This window comes from Buteo buteo, chromosome 26 (assembly GCF_964188355.1).
Source record: "Buteo buteo chromosome 26, bButBut1.hap1.1, whole genome shotgun sequence".
In the NCBI taxonomy this organism is placed as follows: domain Eukaryota; kingdom Metazoa; phylum Chordata; class Aves; order Accipitriformes; family Accipitridae; genus Buteo; species Buteo buteo.
The window spans coordinates 3,736,066-3,757,265 of record NC_134196.1 but is presented as its reverse complement, the minus strand read 5'-3'; the positions used below and the strand labels follow the sequence as shown (position 1 = coordinate 3,757,265).

At 46.1% G+C, this 21,200-nt stretch overlaps 1 non-coding gene across 1 annotated transcript; it reads left to right on the top strand.

The window, feature by feature from the left end:
* The first annotated feature begins 54 nt into the window (after window positions 1-54).
* Window positions 55-126, top strand: TRNAD-GUC (transfer RNA aspartic acid (anticodon GUC)). The gene has a single exon. It is a non-coding gene; the product is annotated as a tRNA-Asp (tRNA).
* Window positions 127-21,200: the final 21,074 nt, after the last annotated feature.

Sequence of the window (21,200 nt, the reverse complement as noted above, 5' to 3'; positions counted from 1 at the left end):
TGCCAGCTCCTAGAAACCATCTGGCGGCTGCTGGGGAAAGTTACCTCGTGCAGTTCCTCGTTAGTATAGTGGTAAGTATCCCCGCCTGTCACGCGGGAGACCGGGGTTCGATTCCCCGACGGGGAGGCGCTTAATTTTTGCTTTTTTTTTTTTTAATCCCCCCCCCCCCCCCTTAGCAGATGTGGCCTCTACCCTAGAGGCTAAAAAAACCAATTCTTTGGGAAATCAAAGCTGCTGCCAGGCAGCCGTTGGAAGAGTTACTGCAAGTTTAAAACGAGAAACAGCCCGGTCCTGGCTGCCTACCTGCTGCAGGCCTGAGGGGGACGGCGGGGCAGCTGCAGGGTTTTACCAGCTCAGCTGCTTACCTGAGAGAACGTGTGGGGAAAGAATTTTTGTGTTTAAATGGCTCAAACAGCTGAACACGAGGGTTAATTAAGCCTTCCGAAAACAGTCCCCTTTCTTCTTGAATGAAGATGGGGGAAAAAAAAACCCAGCGTCACCAAAACCCGTGAGGTAGAAACAGTGGGAAGAAGGAGAGGCCAAACGGACATGGCAGAAGAGGGAAGGCGGGAGGCCAAAGGCCATCTCTTGGCCTGCGGAAACGCAGCCCCTCGTTTTAATCCTCAAAGCGAGAACTTTGGAGACCAGGAATCCCCAGCCCGTACTTCCAGCCAGCGGGCCGGTGCCATCTGCTGCGCTAGCCAAGAGAACATTGGAAAACAACTGCGGGACTCCAGCATCCCTGCTGGCATTTACTTATTATCGTCGGAAATGCTTTTTTTAGGCAACCCCTGACCCCTTCTTTTTTTAAATCCTTCTGCTCAAATGCAATATTTGTTTATTAACATTTTAGCGCAAGGGTACTAAAAGAGATCTTCTCCCTTCTGTGGGTGGTCAGCAGGTGCCAAGCAGTAAATGCGATCGCCCCAATTTCTCTTTCTCCCAGTCAGGAAAGAGGACCGCGGCCGATCACACGTAAAAGGGGTAAGGAATTAGGACCCGAGACAAGAGGCCGAGGCAGCCGGCTGCGAGGGGTGCGGGCTGTGTGTGCTGGCGTTCAGTGTGGGGGGCATGGAGGGCCCAGCTCTGGCCCCGGCTTTGTGCACTCAAGACAGTTTTGACAACATGAATTTGATGCCCGGACCCGGGCATTGAAAGCAAATTATTCTGTACCACAAATGACCTTGCATCAACCACACAAACACAGCAGCAAGCACCCAAGTGAGGACATGCACAAGAAAAATTATCTCTGTGCAGGAAGAGGTAAGATCAAATTTAACAGCAAAGTTTGGCAACAAAGGGTGATTACTCTTGACAAAACATTGCTGGAAGCCATGGATGTGTAATGTCAAATGCAGAACCTAACCTTTTTTTACCCTTAGAAGTCAGTTCCCAAAAAGGCACATCTTCAGCCCCTGTGAACACAGGCGCAGGAGCGGCGCATCAGGAGCTGCGGGTTGCTGCAGGCACAGGAGGGAGGCAAGGCTTGAGGCACAGGGCAAGACCAAAAGGTGCTTTCCGTGGGCTCACCAGCTGGTGGCAAAGCCCATGGGCCTCCCAAGAGCATCCCACTGCCCCAGCTGTCCCATCTGGATGTGACCCTGAGATGGGAATGTGAGAAGCACATGAAGAAGAGTGGATGTGGCATGGACCATCATCCACAGGGACACCTTGGAGCTTTGTATAAGCCAGCTGGACTAAAGCCACATGCAGACAAACCCAGATAGACCCAGACAGGAGAGGGGGTTTCAGTAGGTCTATTGTCGCGTGTATTATAGAAGGAAGAAAGAATAACCCCAACATTTTTCCTTTTGCAATTTCTGAATTTCCTCCCAAACCCACTTCCCTTTCTGAAAATCCACATGTATATGTCATCAGAAACAAAAGGAAACTGATTTTGTTTAGTAGGCAGTTTATTTCAAAATAGAGGGGGGACCATAAAATAAGATGTAAGAACCATTTAGTAGTTCATATGTGTTGGCATCCAGTCAGGCAGTTTCAGCTGTAATAAAACAATAAGGGATTAGAAAAGCAATTCATTCAAAACAGAAATACGCTGACAGTGCTTTGCAGGCATAAAAAAAGAGTCTTGCAAGCAACTCCATACCTGCTTAGTTGGAGTTCCTGTTTTCAGATTAAGCTTTCACGGTGCACAAGCAAACAACACAAGAGGCAAAGTTTTGCCATAGATGTGTGGCTTTTAGAGTCCCGGGAAGACATTCTCATTTGCACGTGGGCAAAGGTAAAAGGAAGAGGAGCAAGGAGCTCAGGGTGTTGAGCAGGCTTTTTCAAGGTCAGCCTTTCTCCCCCTGCAGGGTACTTTGTTCTCACCTAAGTCTCCCCCAGGTCAGCTCAACCACTTTCCCCTCTCCTGTGGTACCGAATCCTTCCCATGCACCCCCCCCCGCTCCGGTGCTGTCGCAGCCCACCCAGCAGCGTGGAGCCAGCACCACTGGAACACCAGCGGCAATGTTGGCAAGCCCGGCTACAGCTGCCTGCACCACCTCGGACAGAATGCCGGTGTGGTCCAAGCTGGGTTGCCTGTGAGCAAAGTCCGCAGGAGGCACAAGGCGAGGGAGCACTGGCAGAAAGCCTCCTGCAGCGTTTGCAGAAGGAAAGTTTGAGTGAGGGCCGGCACTAATGAAATCTGGAGGAGCAAACACTGCTGTATTGCTAGTAGAAATCTTGCCCTGATTTCTTCTTCAAACGCCTATTGAATGATCCACGTACAGCTTTCATCTGCATCTCTTTTGATGCTTCTAGTCATGCCACTCAGCTTGCCATCCCCTGTGTGTTTTATTATCTTCACCTTATCAAAACCTCAGAGAGAGCTGGTATCAGCCTTACAGCTGGGAGAGAAAGCTGTGGCCAAACCACAAGACAAGAGTGGGCTGGAAAGCAAACTACAGCTTGCAGCCTTGCTGATCACACAGCGTGGTAGCAAAGCAGCGCCGAGGGGAAGTCTGGGCTGGACGTTCAGCCTGAGCATGTTAACAGCACCTTGTTAAAGCATCTTGTTTAAGCATGCTCAGGCGCTGGGTAGTGTGTAACTCTGTGTATTCTGTCCTCTGTGTGTTGTATCCATATGTGTATTTAACTAAGTGTGTTTCATGTATGCTTACCTCTGCCAAACGTTTTAATTAACCTTTGGCAAAAAGATTTTTGGAAGGGAAAAGATTGCTTGCAAATGTTGGAAACTGCTTTATGTCATTAGTAATGATGAAACACAAACTTTTAAGCACTGAGAATCTTGGAGGTTTTATGTTGGTTACTCTAAGGGCAAGGAGAGACCCCCTTCTTAATAACTATAGCAATAAATTCATGTTTTAAGCCTAGTTAAAAATAAGTTCTTGGCAATTGTTCTAGGCAGTCCTAATGGGGAAACCTAAACAGAAGCAGCTACCAAAAATATGCTAATTGTGTTCTCACTTAGAAGGAAACTAATCAATAAATAGAGAGATCAGGTAGAGCAGAGTAAAATATGTTGCTGTAAGTGCTCAGCAAGGGCTAATAGCAGGAGCAGACAATGGCAAATTGTTCACAAGCTTTCTTGCAGGTCAGGACATCCAACATAAGCATGATGAACTGACAGTTTAGAAGGATACAAACCCTCCACTCCACCTTGATGCTTCTACAGAGACTCCTGGTGCTAAACCTTTTGGCTGGTAAGAGGAGAGGGGAACGTGATTGCACTTCAGAAGTCGCACCAGTAGCTGCTGTATGCTTCTGATCCCTACACAAGGTGAACCAGCTGATCATATAAATAAAAAAAAGCATGCTGGAAGAATTTAATCTTCATTCGAAAAGTTCTAGCCTGTCATCGTCAGTATCCTCTGACTGTCAGCCCTGAGGATGCCAACGAGCTCTGCACTCTTCTCCCTGCACTGAGGAGTCCGGCTGCTGGTGCCCCCGACCGGCTCTGTGATGGTGCCAGCTCCCGAGAAAAGAGCTCCGTGAGGATGACCGCTGGGCCGTGGCTGTCCCTGGTCGCTGCCACCATCCCTGCCCTGCTCGCCTGGTGCCGGTGCTGCCAGGCTGTGCCCTGGTCGGCGGCAGCACGGTCCCACCAGCTCCCAAGGAATAGCCGGCTGCCGCGGCCCCCTGGCACACCAACTGTCGTGGAGTAGGATGCGGGTCGGTGAGCACAGCGTGCCACCGAGGAGCTGGTGGCAGAGTCCTTTCATTGAAAATTTCCAATCTCTTTACGCAGGTCTGGGTCTTCAGGTGCTGCACATTGCTGCAGCCCCACTTGGGTCAGTGGAGCAACGCTAATCTAAGCCAGATGGGACGCCGACCTACCCGCCAATTAAAAAATACCCAGGCCACCATCAGGCATTCGATCCCAATGCGTGCTGTGGTTTTATTACTTCTCCAGACTAGCCTGGCATCTTTCCACGTTAGCTTATAATAAGGGTAAATTAGACGTCCACTTTTTCTCCAGTAGCTCTTAACATATTGAGCACTTAGTACTCGAGCATAATGATTTACAAGGAACTGTTCAGTTTTGTACATGAACAACCAGTAATGGATCTGGTTTCCTGGGACAGATAGGGTGGAAAATATTTAAAAGCAATATCTTGTTAATAGTTTATCCTGCATGTATTTTTGAGCAGCTTTAGGGCATCTATTCTGTTTCTGTTTTTTCTGAGGAAGGCAGTTTCTCAGTCCTGTCTTCCCTTCAGAAGCCAAAAACCATTTCATACAGCTGTACTTCTACATGTTGGATGGTCTGTTAAATATAATTTCCATGACTCTTCTTTTCATTTGGAGGGAATCTGTTTTGTAATATTTTCAGTTCCTCCTTTCTTCCAATTTTTAAAATACTTTTGCATGGGCAGTCATCTTTTTTTTTTAAACTTCCATGTTGCTAGACATGCACACAGCTTGCACCACCAGAATGATTAGCCTCAGCTTTGAGGTGCTCTGTTTAAGGTATCATAGAGACCTGATGTTCAGAGTCACTCATATTATTTCAAAACTAAAACACCCCCAAATCATAATACCCATTTGAAAATGTTAACCTACACCTTTGGGATACACTATTAAGTAACAAACATTAAAATTGCCACTTGAACTGCCTGTATTTGCATTTCTACACAGTTATGACACGATTCATTTTTACCACTTCAGGGCATGCAGTGTGTTTTCTTCTCCAGAGGATGTTATCTAACTGTACGCAGAGATCTGGCAGCCTCAAGGTGTCATCATGACAGGCTCAGGGAAGGACAATTCCTGCCTCAAAAACAATAATCCAGGTGATACACAGTTAACTCTTCTGTTAATTTGATGCTAAATGTCTGTTACACCACTTAGCCCGCTCAACATTTTGTTTTTCCTCAGATATTTTCTTTGATAAAGCTTTTGAAATCTCCTGGATGGCAACACTTCCTCTTTCTAGTCATGCATTTACCAACAGTGGGTTGCAGCATCCTTCTCCACCTGAGAACCCTAGTGCACACAAGACTTTATTACACAGGTACAATTGCAGTGTATAAAGGAATAATCTATGTTTTCTATGTATCTATAGCTACTGTTAGCTTCATAATCTTCTCAATTATTGATTTGAGGAACATCTGCTTCTGGGTGATTGGGTCCTTTCTGTTCCATGAGGTACCAAACAAACAAGCTCATACTAAATTTTAAGCATCCAAGAATTGGCATTGAAACAAAAGGGGTAGTATATGTGTTTCACACAAAGCAGTTCATAATGAAGCACTTTGCTTGAATAGGACACAGATGATCATCTTCTTGCAGAATAAACTCCATGATCACAAAGGTATTTTTGTTTCTGTTGTTTAATATCTAAACGTTTCCAAGATGAGGTTTCCTGTTTGTTTTCATAGGGTTCAGCTTGAAGTGACCTTTCCCCCGAGATCAATACAAGCTGACCTCTGGATAAACTCGGGATATTGTTTTAGGGGTAGGAGTGCTACTGACTTGCACTTAGATCTGGTGCTGACTTTCACCAACCGATGCACAGAAATACATCTGTCACCTCCCGCTTCCACACGAGGCAATGACTTCTGGTCAGTGTAACATGCCCTAATTAAGCTGCTTTTGAGCTCATTGTCAGGCCAGTAGTCTACACCTGTAGATCAGTGGGCTGGATTTCCCTTAGATAGATTTGATTTTCTTTTTAGTTAGATTTGCTTCTTTGAGCCTTTTTTTGATTCTTCAGGGAGACAGTGCAGAGCTTTTGCGTGTAATTACCTGGATATTTGTCCCTCATGTACAAGTTCAGAGCAGGAATGCAAACCAGAGCAAGAACACAAGTAGAAATGAAATAATTGTGCAGCAAAATACCATATTACCCACAGGCTTCAGCAAAAAGCAGAAGTCTCATACTTCTCAACTACAGATGTCTTTACTCAGGAATGGGAGCAGAGGAGAAATATTTACTAAACAGCAAAAGCTTCTGTTATAGTTTTGGAAGCAAAACTTAGTCATGTGCTTTCCTCTTTTCAGTCACCGTGACCTTATCTCTCTACAATTTTTGAGGCTGCAGAGGGGTTGCTTATTTCTTCTGCTTGATTTACTACATTCACATCATCTGCAGCGTTCTGCTGTTAACGCAGCACCAACCGATCGAAATTTTCACAAACCATTTGATTTTAAATTTCTGCCCCCTCTTATGTGTAGACTTGGAGCGTGATCTGAAGACTTGGCATTAAAGCAATGTTTATATTACTACACATGCTTACATGGTGTTGCCAGTCCCTCCAAATTTCAAAGGTTTTGTGTCTGGCACAGAAGAATCTGATGTTTTTAAATCCGTATTTGCCTCGGTGACCCTTCTGCTAGGCTTTGGCGTAAGCACTGGCTTCAACTTGTAGAGGTTAAGCTGGGAAAATGGAGTTATTCCATGCCAGTACTTAACAAACTGCTTTTTCACAATAAGCAATGAAAGAGGTTTAATCAAACAGTACTTTATTATAGAGGAGGAAAAAAAAGGGAAAGGAAGCAAAAGAATTCTCAAAAGAGCAAAAGAGAAATGCTCTCTCCAAAATCACTGGGTGATAATGTGAGTCTTCATCACTTCTCAGTCAAGGACTGTGAGGCTGTGAACAGCAACCGCTTGTTCACAGTTTGTTGTCCTCTATTTCTCAAACCCAGGTGTGCCTTTGCTTATCCTCATTTAGGCTACTGGTTAATAAGTCCCACCATTTACTCTGCAGTAATGAGCTGCTCCCAGCAATGGTCTTCGTTAGTCATCTCTGTTTGCTATTCCTTTGCCCCAGAGATCTCAGCTGCTTTGCAGGAATACCCACAAAGTCCACACAGCATTCTTGCCCTAAAGAGATGTACTAGCAGACTTCCCCCTTTGTCTGTAATGGGGATACCTCAAGCCTGAGAACAACTGGAGACGGTTACCACGGACATAGTCAGCTTTTCACAACACAGGCAGTAACTTTCATATTTCTCTCCTAGTTGTTTTTTGGCATGGCTATTTCATAAGGCAGAAATGCCTTCCTGCCTCTCCCCCAACTTATTGCATTACATGCAACATAACGTGCAAACTGATAAAGTCTGCTGTTCAGGTGGCACTCTCTTCACTAAAAGCCTGTGGAGCACCCCATACATCCAGGTTTCCATGCCTGTGGTGCTCTCAGCAGAGGGATTGATCTTCTCCTCTTGGCCACCATGCATCACCTCAGCCAAGTGACGTTGCTACACCAGGATGCCTGTAGCCCTGCCTGTTTGGTGCAGGGATAGCTCCAAAACCACGAAGCAGGACCTTCTTGGGAAAAGCCATGCACCCAGAGGAAAGGGCTCCTGTGCAGGTTTGTGCAGAACCATTCTGGGCCATTAACTGCAGACCTTTCCCCCTCTACCCCTTGGCTTCCCTGCTGAAACAGACGGGGGACATCCCCAGCCCAAGGGAAAACCTTGGTGCTGCATCCTTACTGCCCGAGTCTGGTTGAGTTCAGATGGCCAAGGGCTGACTGAGATGATTTTTCATTGTACTCAGCATATGACCTGAAGGAAGGTCTTTGCTGAGTTGTCTAGCATCACCTTCGGCAGAGAAAAAGGTTCTAGAAAGATCAGAGCTGAAAACTCCGGCTGAACAAGAACAGCATTGAGGTACAGGCAGGCCCTCAGATGTGTTAAGAAATACTGCTTGTAATTGGTGGGACTCCTCTGAAGAGTGGGATCCTCTCATCCTGAGCACTCACTGGGATGCTTGGGCAGACGCTGCACAGCCTGGACTGAAGAAATAGCATAGATGGCTCTCTTTAGCAGAAGCTGGTGTCATTTTGGCTCAAATGGTCTCACGAAGGGGAAATAACAAGTTCGAGAGACCTCTTCAGAAGGCAGAATCAAATACATTTATTTTGTAAGTGCCTGACTTCTGCAGGTCTCTGGCCAAAGTCCCGTTCAGCTGTCTGGGATCTGGTTTTAGGCCCTCCAGGGTGGCCAAGGGGGCTGCGTCCCCTCTGTAGCTCTGGAAATTGGGATGTGTCAGGACCAGCGGTGAGACCTTCCTTCACCTGCAGCCTCTGCGAGCCAGGAGAGCAAACAGTCAGCAACAATGGATTTGGGCTTGTGTGAGGAATACGGCACGCACCCCAGCTCAATGCGTGGGCTGCCAGAGGGAGGCTAAAAGTCTACCAAACACCTCAAAGAAATGAACAAACAAGCAGGCACAGACATGCGGGGCAGCCTCTGTTTCCTCTGGGGCAGCAAGGCATGTCTTATCAAAAGGAAATCCTGCGTATGACCTTTCACACTGCACAGCCTCACTCCCAAAATTTATTAGGAGTAAGCAGCTACACCCAGTTTTGACTTCAGCTTGCATTTAATGTATAATTGCGCCCCATGCCTATTCCCGGCTGGCAGCAAACCTCAAACCACGGGGCGAATCCCTGTGCACACAAAGAGGCGATGGAAGTTAAATTGCCCTTCTGGGACACGCGCCCACCAGCAAGTGAGATTTTCCAGCCGTCAGTCCAGCTCACGGGGCACGCAGCGCTTGCCCTTCTTACACTGCCAATATCCAGCAGGATTTCTCCCCAATTTTCCTCCAGTTAAGGTCTGGAGCACTCTGAGTATCTGAGACAGTCCAATGAGGGAGTACGCACGCAGTCTTGCTTTTAAATAAATACTTCCTACCAAATGCTAAAAAGGAGGAAGCAATATTGCCAGACAAATACACAAAACAATGCAAGAGGCTTGGCTGCACGTATTTACTTTTGTTGCTAAAATATGTAGCTGGACAACAGCCATGGCAGGCTTCAACTCAAGTAATATGAAACAGGTTGTATGTTGATGTGAAGACATTGATAAAAGCTTAGGGAGTGTATTTTTAAATATTTTTTAATATAGTTGTCTGTAAAATCACAAGTGGTCTGGAGAAGATGAACTGGGAATGGTTATTTATTGTTCCTCATAAAAGGAGAACTAGGAGGCACCCAATGAAATTTTTGGCAAGCAAAAGAAAGCACTTTTTCATGCAGTTAAATGAGTTAAATGCAGCCATATAAACTATGAAATTCATTGTCACAGGATGTTGTGGACACTGGGAGTAGAAACAGGTTCAAAAGAGTTAAACAGCCATGAAGCCTAGATCTGACAGTGCCTTTAAAACATTTTTGAGTGGATGCAGCTTCCAACTCCTGAAATCTATAAAGTGCGGATTTCTATAACCTGGGAGATTATACCAGGGGAAAAATCACTCTGTACTTCATCTTTTTTATGCCGATCTCCTTAAACAGAGAGAAGATACTGAGTGAGGTGGGCCCTTGGTTTGGTCTGCTTCTGGAGGCTCTTAATCAATTATGTTCTTAATTAGATATATTGGTTTTGTCCCTGGCAGGCCATACGTCCTACAGGGTGCTCGTTCGGACTCCGAAGTGTAGTGTCTGGATGGAAGGACACAGGGGTGCTCAGCACGAGTCTTGTCACAGGCACCAACTGGGATTTCGGAGAACGTTGTGCACATCCAGGCTCTGCCACAGACTCCTCGTGTGACTCGTTTAGCAATTTTTGCTAAACGAGACTAGTTTCCCCTTTGTCTATCTTGTGATTTTGACTACAAAGCTTTGTGGGGAAGGTGTATGGACTATATGCAGAACCTAGCATCGTGGAGCCCCTGCAGCCTCTTTAGATACAACTAATTTAAGAAGCAAGAGAACATTGAAAGGAAAGAAACCACTCTAGCTTCCTCCCCTGATGGGAGGAGGGTGGAAGGTAGGAAGAGAAGACTATTACCATGGGGCCCTCACACTTCGTTAGGTCGATGTTGCTTTCCCAACACTACGGAAGAGGTTGACACATCAGAGAAACAAGTCTGCACAGTCTCAGGCCAAAATGAGCTCGTTGGCAGCAGTTAGCGTGACAGAGCGGTTGCCCATCAGCAAAAATTACAGATTTTTTTAATTCCACATTGTGACTCATGTTCTGTCCTTCAGTCCCTTGTTTATGTTGCTAAGTAAATATCAGTTACAAGAGGAAATTTTTATCTTGAATTTCCAAAGAATTCTTGGTTTTTTCAGGTGTTGAATTAATTTGGAAAGTCATTGCCGGTTGCAGTCTGGCAATTCATACCCCTGCCCCGGTCGCTGTGCTCGGGGGGCTGCAGCTCTCCCAGCCTTTGGGGAGTGGGGTCAGGCAGCGGTGCCAGGAGCCAAAAACTTACAGGGTTTGCTTGAGGTTTTGTTAGGAAGCCAAGCTTGCGCAGATCTAATCTGGCTGATCTAGACATTTTGGCCATTGTTTCCAGTTTATGATGAAAACTTCCATGTAAAGAGTTATTTAACTCCATGGAAATTGCAGTGGGGATTACCGGTCATCCCCATAGTGGTCACCAGTTAACAAATATCGCTGTGATTTCCAAAATCTGTTTTGCCAAGCAGATGACATTTGCTTTTCCCAACAGTGGTTTTGTACCAACAGCATTCAACTCCTCGTAGTACAGTCCGATCTCATGGGGAAGCTGTAGAGCGTTATGGTACATGAGACAGAGAAGTGGGAACACCATTTCAGTTACCTTTTCCCCGTGAAACAAAACCAGCCGTGTTAACCCCACTCATTTGGGGCCCTGTGAATCCACAGCTAGACTAGCGGTCTGTCGGAGAAGCGCGGATGACGTGAAGCCAAGTTGCGTGGCGTGCAGGCTGGTCGCCCATCGGGGCCAGCAGCAAAGGCTCGGTCCCAGCCACGAGTGGAGGACAAGCCAAGCAGCAAGGCGAGCGAGGCACCCTGAAAGCCAGGCGAGAGCCTTCTTTTGCAGTGTTGAGGCTGAACGTACCCAGAAGTTAAACCTCAATATTAAGAGCCTGAAACCAAACCGTTCCAGAAACGGCAGAGGCTTTTGGGATCTGGCCAGTCTCTCCCAGTACCACGCTGTCTGTCCGCTGCAGTAGCTTAGGTCGTTACCCAGGAAGATCCTTTTGTAGGAGTAGCCTGGGAACCCTTAAGAAAGAAATACTGCATTTGCAATATTAGACCAGACTTTCTAGACTTATCTCCTCAGAAATCTACAGCTGTGGAGTGGTGACACCTAATGGTAGGGACACAATGCAAGACACGGATACAGCAGTGGTGCAAGTGAGCTAAAAGAACTGTGTCGCTCTTCATGGATATGAAGTAAATGCCGGGATATCTTACACGACTTAACCTCCAACTGTGCAGAATTCTAATGCAATGTCTCCTCTCCAGTCTTTGCTACCTCGGTGTAACGTATTATTAAGATTTTCTCATGGACACTTCATTTCACGTTCTGATATTATCCTGGCCCTTTCCCCCTCCTGTGTTATCCTCTGCTCTGCTGACTCTGGCCTACCCTTTTTATTAAACCCTGCAATTTGTAGCTTGTCTCAGAGCATCTTGTTCAGATTAGACTTGCCTAGGGGCTAGTTTAAATTGATCACATGACTTCTCGTAAGAAACATTACACACATGTTAAATTCATGAGCCAAAGTAGGCTTGTGCGTGGAGCGCTCTCCATTTCCCTTTGCCCTTTCCAGGTGGCTTTTTCCTCATCTCTCCACACCTTTCCCACATTCCCCTTTGCCTCCCTCCCACCCCCCTTCCACCCCTTTGTATGGAAACAAAGAGAATCTCATCTCTGTACAATGAGATACAGCGATCCGGTCTATTTAAATATTCAGAATTGGAATCTGTCACTATAAAACCCATTTGTAGATAATTGTAATACAGTATGCAAACATAGCTGAAATGTGGAAAGAGAGCAGAGGGAGCCATTTGCATATCCAGTACGTTAATACACGAAGGAGGCATTTTTGCCTCTGGTTCTGGAAAGCACAAAGCAAGAGTGGTTGTTCCTGGTTAAATTTTGTTTCAGATTGCCCCGTATTGTGCTCAGTGCAGAGAATAGCAGTTTTCTGCAGTCCTCCTCTTGGTACGACCCCAATGTGTCTTCCAGAGCTGAGAGCAGGACTCCGGCCGCTTTGATTACTGGGGTATCTTTCCTGCAAAGAGCATCCCTGGAGGGTCACAAACACCCACTTATGGCTCTGTTACTCCGCTATGTCAGGAATACAGCCTTCTTCTAATGAACTTTGGCTTCTTCCAGCGCTTTGCTGGAAGGCTAGCAGGTGGTCAGGGTGCTGGTGCGGGCAGACAGGTTGGTTTGGCTTGGAGGTGAGCATCTACAAACCAAAATCACACTCGGTGTGTCTGAGACTAGTCACAAGCAGGGGTGTAACAACCCGCTGTGCTTAGCCCAGCTACCGTGAGCTGAAGAAATGATGCTCGGTAAAGGTAAATTAAAATAAGTAACTGGGAAGGGAAGAGAAATGCTACTAGCGCCTGTCCTGAGGGGAAGGCTGTGACATTTCGCCCTCTTCAGGCATCATGGAGGAAAGCCATTGGGAACCATTTCTTCTCAACAAGAAGAAAATCATCTGCTAGACTTCACACCTCCTTAGATGCCAGACGGTTCAAATGTGAGACGCTACCAGGCCTTCCTAGTTCCACCTTACACAAAACTGCTCCTCCTGCTTCTAGTTACTTAACAGACGGTGGCTATTGCAAATACAAGTGGCAATATGGCAATGCAATTAAGCCAGTCATCCATTCCAGCTAGCAGAGCATGGGCAGAGCATGTTTCCACGGTGGGGAGAACTGGCTGAAGGAATGACACAGCCACACCGTTTTCCCATCTGGATGCAATCTGAGCTGTTAGTGCTACATAAAACTGGATGGTAAATGGTTTAGAGGCTGGTCTTGAAGGACCATGTCTTCCTCCGCAGACCTCCATGGAAACTCAGGTAATTGGAGGCATTTTTTCCTGAAAGTTTATAAATGTCCACCCAGGACATGAGTCCTTTTCGGCAGGACCTCAGCTGTGCAGCACCCTCCTCCCAGCAGCCTGCTGGACCTTACTGGTCTGCAGTAACACTTACCTAGCTGATATCATGCCTTTTGATTCCCCATCTGAATCAGCTGCCCTAAGCAGGCTAGGAAGCTGCTTTTGTGCTTTTTGGTCCTTTGGTCTAAAGCTCTTCCAAAGTTAAAATTCAGCTATGGGGAGTTCCTCTCCTGGGAACCTTCCTGCCCCATTCCCAGGACTGGAAGACCTCTGCCAGCCTCACACCTAGACCCCAAACCTGCCAGCCCTCCTGTACCCTGTACTCTCCTGCTCTTCCAGCTTCCTTGCTGACCCAGCGTATTTCCCCAGCACTTCAAGAAATGTAGTCCAAAAGAAATCCCCATCCTTCCTACAACAGACTGCCGGCTGTGCGGTGCAGAACTGCGGGCTGCTTGCCCTCGCTCTGCATCTCTTTTCGTTCCTCCACAGACTTCCCTGTGAGATTTTCTGTAACCCCATCGGGGCCAAATGCTTCCCTTCACTGAGCTGTGGAGAAACCTCCACCTGTTCTGAAAACTGTTCCCATAAATGACCATAATAAATGACTATTCACTCCCCTGGCACCCCCACTCCCATTGCTTTCCACTTTAATGAGTGTCTCCTTGTAAATTAATTCCTGGGAATTACGGAAAGTTCTTTTTCATACAACCAGCAAAGGACAAACCTGTCCCAAAACAACTCGCTATCACAGACCGGGCCCTCTTGAATCAAGGCATCAAAGGTTCTTCCTACAAATTTTTTAGTGCTTGGTTACACAGTTTAAAACAGTAAAATCACAAGGGCTTTCCTTAGAAAATACATGATGTCGTCAGACAATGAGGACCCAGGTACGCACATAATTGCTGACAGTAAATACCTACTTACCGTTAGTGTGCCCCAAAAATATGTAGGTATTTGCTTTGCCTGCACACCCATTGGGGGTCCTGGGGTGCTTAACCACAGCAGCAACAGCAGAGCTGTGGGTTGGAGCAACTGCATAGTAGGCAGAGAGCTACTCATACTAAAGCAGGGTAGCTTAACTTCTTCAAGAAAGACAGTTCAATATAAGGCTGATATAATTTTAATCAAAACCATACAAACCATATTCGCCTGGAATGGGACATTATTTATTAGTGAATAAGAGTAAACAATAACTTAATGCAGCTGAGGCAGTAGAGCACACGCTTTCCTTGGTCATGTGCTTGGTTGTAAAAGCAATCATCTGGTGTGTTGCATTGCAATGTACTCAGAAATGTCTTTATTATTTATTGTTGTACTAGTGATTCTTTATTTGGACTACAGAAAGCTACTACACAAAACTGTACAGAGAGGACCAAATTGTCTGCTAATATAAATCATGGTAGAAGGAGGTCATTTCCATCAACTGACACCCTGCCCAGTCCAGCCTCAACCAAGACTTCCTGATGATGGCCAGATGACACCATGTAGATGTGGTACTTTCTGGCTATATCTGGTGTTAGTTGAATATTTCATAGGCAATTGTGACTGCATTTGCAAAGTGTCAGAAAGAACTTTTTAGGAATTTAGGTTTCCAGGTTATACACAAAAGCTGACTGACAATTCATAAATACAGTCGGCATCTACATGGAAAGAAGACAGTCTTCAATGAGCCATACAACTTTTACTGAGGTAAGGCAAAAATATTCTTAATGTCCTTACAGTGTTATTATTAGTTGCCCCGTTAATTCACGTTCATGAATATGGGCAATGCAAGTTATTTTCTTCAGATTTTTTATTTACTGCATGACTATTGCACAAATTACAGGAAAAAACCCCCATACTTTTCCTTATGGATGTCCCTCTGGCAAGACATACTATTATAATTTCCAATTCAGTACATATTGTTGTGTACATCCAAAAGATTTATATCCTAGTCACGTTTTTATTGGATGTACTGACTTTTTTGGCTTTGATGCTGTGTTCTGCATAAAAAAGAATTTTATATTTTGATGTCCTGATGGTGGCGGTAGGAGGTTTTACAACAGAGTTTGCAGAAATCAATGATCCAGCAGTAAACAGCCTCATTATGTCTTCAAGGAGAAAAGCTGCCTAACGCATCGTACCATTATTTATTTTGCGCTCTCCGTTCGAACACAACCCAAGTGACACATTGTCATTTATGCACATCAGATAAATAACCAGGAATCATGAACTCTTCAAGAAGCACTGATAGAAGCCAGCTATTGCCTGAAACACAGAAATTTCCTTCCATAAAGTTTTCTTAAGAGGAGAATGGAAGGAGCGTAAAGGAAGAGGAAAGCTGCAGAGAGAGGACCCCTACCCAAGCCCTTCGGACAGCAGAATACACCACGCACCAACCATCTCCAGAGCACTTCGCTGCCCGTGTCAGGGTATTCATCCCGTCCTTCCCTGGGGAACGAAGGGAGGTGATATCCGTGATGATCAGAGGCTGTCTGTCGGTGACAGCAGGCGAGCTGTCACCACACGGGATTTGTGTAGGAGGCAGGAGGAAACCTGCTGTGTTGCAGACATCCAGCACCGAGCCCGTCCTCTCCCAATGTTCTCACCTGCCTCGCAGCTCGCTGCAGCCGGGCGGTGTGAAAACAAGACCTTTTTTCCCCTCTGTCTCCTCTTACTGTGTGCTCTGTGCTCCAGCACCGTATCTAACTGACCCCCCGTCCATCGGGGAGATGAGATGGCTGGGACATCCGTAGCCTGGACTGGGTAAGACCCAGTGCCCAGGCTGGGCATCCCCAGCAGCACCGGCCCCGCTTGGAGATGGGAGAGGAGAGATACTGGGTCCTTCGCCACCCGGGCGGGCAGCGAGGGTGGCTCTGAGCTGTGCTGGTGACCGTGGCGGTGTGAGGATCACGGATAGCAAGGGGCACCACAGCTGGCCATGGTGGGAGCCTGGGGTCCCAACACGCCACCAGCAGAGACAAAAACCGTCTTGGTCCTGCGGACCTTACGGTGCCGATGTATCCGTGACGCAGTTGGGGAAGGACTAAAAAGGCAAAAAAGCAGGGAAGCACAGGTACAAACATGCCACAAAGGGAGACGAGTGGGTAGATGCACGGTCCCTGCCTCTGCTGCCTTCTCCTTCATTCGGCTTGGGGCTGACGCAGCGGCCGTGTTAATTAGGAGCGATTAACCAGAGACTTAAGCAACTCGACAAGTTGGGCAGATTTTTTTGTCCTTAAAAATTAAACAGCGGTAATTAAAAGTGGTAATAGGTCTTTAAGAGAGATTAGAAAGAAAAAAAAAAATCTCCTTCCACTGAACTGCCAGAGACTCCTTAAAAATTATGTTACAGGAAATGAATGCCTGGAAGTGGAGCAGAATGGATATATTCACTACCCATATCGCAGAGGCAGACTCTGCTGCACGGATCCTTGGGAAGAGAAGCTGCAAATGCCGATAGCCTGATCCTTATCCTGCACTTACCCTGGTGTAAAGGAGGAGCAGCTTCACAGGGAGCTTAAGGAGTTAAACCCACTCTAAAAGTGATTTGCGCAAGACCCGAGTCACCCCATCTTGTGCCCAACCCAGAACGATGAGCCGAGATTGATAAAACTGTTGCCATGGCTCTTGTTAAAAAAGTGACCTCGAAAAAACCTGAGATACTACTGAAAATTAAACAAAAAAAAGGTAGTAGGGCCTTAATAACTGGGAACACGCGCCAGCTATTGTTTCACAGACTGAAATCGTAAACCTGTATTAAGGCTATCAGAAAATGAATTTTGAGCATTAAAAATTTATAAAGCCTTTTGAGTCCCTAGAAAGATCATTACTAGGCAACGTATTGCTGTAGTTCCCGTCACAAGGCTCTGAGACGGTACAGACCCGGCTTCGTATCAGCCCAGCTCCCTCCACCCTCGCGGTGCAGAAGAGGGAGCCTACCGAACCCTCCAGTGCCATAAAGTGCTTTTTTTGCGAGAAGATCTTTGCTGCTGTGAGGAGCATCGAGTCAGCGGGAGTCTGCTGAGGCACGCGGGGCGGGAGGACTGCGGTCTGCAGTTATCATCACCCCTCGGGTTGAACCATAGACAGCCTAGTTATTTCCCGCATTTGCTAATCAGTGTAGCTTTGACCTTTCCCTCAATGCGAGTTAGCACTTTTTCCCTCTATTTAGCAGGTTGAATCTGACTCAAAATGCCCCACGGGAAATACTTCAAATTAACAGGTTTCATAAAAATTCTTCGACTCTAAAATGGCTTAGTATTTCATAGGTACCGTTACTGACTTCATTCAGTGTGACTACCCTTTTTATGGTGCATGCAGTTTTCTCATTTACTGCTGGGTGGTTTTGTGGCAAAAGCACTCAAGGGGCTCGCAGTCTCCTCAAGGCTCTGCCTTTCTCTTTCAGCCATAACACTGAATGTGGCACTTTCTCTGCGATAGCTTCTCTAGTTTTGAATAGTGAAAATAATACACCGCCTCTCAGAAGTATTAAAAACCTCCGTGCCTCCTATTTATGAAGTGCTTTCACTTTTCGAGAGAAGTCGCAATGTGTTGTAAATGCAAATTATTAGTAGTTATTACTCATGTAAGGAAAAGAGAATTTTTATTTGGCAGGTCTCAGATGAAGTGGAACAGTCACGTCAAATATGGGCTGCGTTAGTAACAGATGGGTGAAAGGAAAACCAAGACCCCAAACTGCCGGGATTCCTATCGAATCTACACACAAATGTGTTGGCAGAGGTCAGCGTCAGGTCTAAGGCTCTGCTAAATGTTAGATAGGATTTACTAGGCTGTTGCTCCCTCAACAAGGTTTATCGCCAAAAGGCTGTTTTATTTCTTATGTCCTTATATCCATTGGTTTATATTGTGTCAGTCGTTTAAATATTTGTGTGCATTCGGGAGCAGCAATTTCATCTCTCTAACAGAAAAATGTTGCAGCTGGCAGTGGCTCTGGGCCAATAATACACAGGATGTTAGAGCAGCCCTGTGTTCAGTGTTCCTCTGCCCCAGCAATCTGGATTATGTTTTTGTAAATTTATTTGATCATGGCATTCATAAAAATTACAAATTAACATCAGTAAGTAGGAGCTGACATGGTCTCAGTGTATCTTGCGTAATCTTTGCCACAGCGGTTCTGCACAGCTCAGTCCCGACCTGCTGCGCTCCTTCCTTTCTCCAGGTTACGCTCCTTTCGAGACTGGTGGTGCACCACAGAAACTACAGATGCTGAGAGAAACGAAGGAGGACGACAAACTGTGCAATTTCAGACTAGCACGAAACCCAGTCAAGTTCCCTATAATGAGAGGGTTATGAAATAGTAATACTTCAGTGCTATAGTACCTGACCAACAATCAAGATTTTCATTAAGGCCTTGAGCATTTAAGAATACATTTAGCTACATTCCTACTTTGCAATGCATTCCTATGTTAGTTTAACGTCCCTCGTTCGCACAAACCTATTGATTGTTTATGCTTTAAGTGAATAGTTACTCTTGAATGTAAGATTTGGTCCTTAGATGAAGAGAGAATTAGTGATTGAAGACTGGTACAAGGTGGCAAAATGACACTATTTAAGCCTGCAGCACTAATTATACACACACACACACACACACACATATCACATCAATCTTTGGTTTTGAACCACTTTAAAAAGTGACTCACTTCTGCACTGGGAAAAATATTAGTCATAGTCATGGATTTTGGCCATACTGAAAGAAAAGAACAACAAAAATTTAGCATCACATAGCAAGCTATCCACACTCTACATTCACCAAGATGACATCCCAAATTTGCCCCAGGAGGGAGGCAGGGAAACGTGAAGTTGCCTCAGTGAAGCCATTCACATGAGCAAATCATCACCTCACGGTGTGCAAGTCCAGATGACGCTCACGTAACTAACCTGAGGAAAACAGTCACCCGTCTGCTGAAGAGCTGTTCAGTAGGTTAGAGCAAGAGAGATCAATAGAATCAGCTTTCGCCTGCGCTTTCGTCATGAGAGCTTACAGGAAATTAAATGGAATATAATGTAACACTGTAATACCATACTGCCATTTAATTGCATGGTAATATATCATGTAAAGCATTCCCCAAAGTTTAGCTTGTTAGTTCATTTGGTTAATTGAACATTCAGCACTTCCTCCCATCTCCCTACCCTCTGTTGCCTCCTCTCCGAAAGAAAAATTGAGCGATTCATTTATTATTGGCTCCTGCTGCAGAATAATTCGCTCTCCTTTCCAGCATCAGTATCCAAGTGTCCTTATCTGTTTGAAAAAAAAAATAATAAGAGGGTGAAAGAGAGAGAGAGGCTTTCTAGAAGAAATCACAAGCTAAAACCCATCACGCTCGCAGAGACCAGCGCCCTTCAAATTTTAACATTGGTCTCCACTTCTGTGACAAGCTAAACAAATCCATCACATCCGAGCATCCCCGCACTCAGAGCCCAGGCTCGCCTTCGCTCTGCAATTACCGTTCCAGTGGTTTTAACGGTCAGGCCACTTGACTTAATCACATCCACCTTTCCAGCAGCCGGGGAGGAAGGCAGCCTGCCAGCGCGCTCCCAGCGCGGGGCTTTCGCTGCCTTCCCCTGCCGAGGTGCGAGCCCGCTCGGCGGCGTGCCCGAGCCGCGGTGCTGGCCCACGTCCCACCTCCGTGCTCCCGCTGACGTACCAGGGAGCAGCTTTAAACCCCTTCGACCCACTCCTGAGAAGTCAGCAGGCTGACTAGGTGCTCTACTCTGGAGCTGGAGATATGAAAATGAAAATTTTAGCAAAGTCCGGCTCACTGGTTTTTTATCAGAAAAGCAGAAACATTAGGAGGAGTGAGGATTCATACAGCTGCATTTCCCCAGACACTTCCCTCTTCTGCTCAGAAATTATGCCCAAACAAATTTTGAAGCTTTTTCACGCTGATCTCAGATTTCCAGGTGTTTGATAGCTATAACTGATTGTACAGCGCTATCTTAGAGCTGGGACTTGGCCCTCACTATTAGAAAATCTGACCGTACTGTGGCAAGGTGCATTCTCACCATCTGATGGGGATGAGACTTGCTGCTTTGTAGCGTGTGGTTCTCTTGGACTCGGTCCCATCAACGTCACAACCTGGGAAAAGTCACGTCGGGGGATTCAGAGAGCAGGATAATTCCCTGCATGGTTCTGTACTGCACACTGCTGCTTGAGATCAGTGCTCCCCAGCCCTTACCTCAGAAGCCTTGTAAAGGCGGCCAGATAGGAATCAGGTGGAAAACAGAACGCCTTGCAAAAATTAACGCAACACCATCATAAGTTTTGCAAATTGTTAAAGAACGTAAGCTCTGTCACCAACGTCCACTACTTTTTTGTAACTCAAAATGCTCAGCTAGCAGAGGCAGTAGACCCTGGAGTTGCAGATAAGATATTTCTAAAATGGGATCTGGGATTTTGCCTCAAATTTCTGCCTGCACAGCATTAAAAGTCTCATAAAATGGCAGAAAGTAGAGGACTCCATGCAGAGGAACCATAACCAAAGCTGGTGGAGTGCTTGCTGCAGGTGGCAAGATGGGATAGTTGTGCAAGCTCCGCAGAGCACAATGTGCAAGCTGTCTCATTTCATGTGAGAGCACCAGGCCAGTTAGCAAGTAAACACAGGCTGGTTTACGAAAAAGACATTGCCATGTTGCTCCAGTGGCAGCTTGAGCTGTGAACAGCAACGCTGTTTTTTCTTTTCCTTGAAAGACCACAATATGTCCTTGCTGAAATGTAGAAATCTGTTGTAGCTTAGTTTTGGCCTCTCTTGGGAGCCTACAAACAAGACAAATACGACTCCTCTGTCCGCACAAGGCAGAGCAAAACCATGCAATTGAAAAGTTGGAAGCTGTTCTTCCTGACCTCGGAGAGGAAACACCGAGCTCCTTTTAGCTTTGCGCTGCTTTTCAGTTCTCACAGGAGGTTGTTCCCAACACAAAGTCCTCC